This window comes from Echinops telfairi, unplaced genomic scaffold (assembly GCF_000313985.2).
Source record: "Echinops telfairi isolate 266 unplaced genomic scaffold, ASM31398v2 ScPeMD7_2565;HRSCAF=3150, whole genome shotgun sequence".
NCBI lineage: Eukaryota > Metazoa > Chordata > Mammalia > Afrosoricida > Tenrecidae > Echinops > Echinops telfairi.
This window is the reverse complement of record NW_022106463.1, coordinates 1,205,934-1,206,423: the sequence shown is the minus strand read 5'-3', so window position 1 is coordinate 1,206,423 and position 490 is coordinate 1,205,934.

Sequence of the window (490 nt, the reverse complement as noted above, 5' to 3'; positions counted from 1 at the left end):
ATAAATATATTTGCATATGCACATGTCTTTATCTAGACCTCTATAAATGCCCTTTGCTTCCCAGCTCTTTCCTCTATTTCCCTTGATTTTCCTCCTGTCCCACTATCATGCTCAGTCCCCACCAGGATTTCAGCACTTCCTCTTTGTTAGATTTTGAGGAGCATTTTTAACATAATCACCATTCAGTAGCAATTGAGAGAGCAGAAAATTCTTATAAGTCTGCTAGGAAAAAAAACTTTTCAAAAAAAGAAAAACTTCATGAAGTCTACTTTTTTTTTAACCTAAAAAATGATCAATGCATTTATTGTGAACAGTGCATTTCTTTTTAGCTCCGCCCCTCTGCCTTAGCAAGGAGCCCTGGTGGTGTAGTAGATACGAGCTGGCTGCCAACCATAAAGTCAGCAGTTTAAAATCACCAGCCACTCTTCGGAAGAAAGATGAAGGCTTTCTACTCCTGTGAAGAGTTACGATCGTGGAAACTCATAAGGAC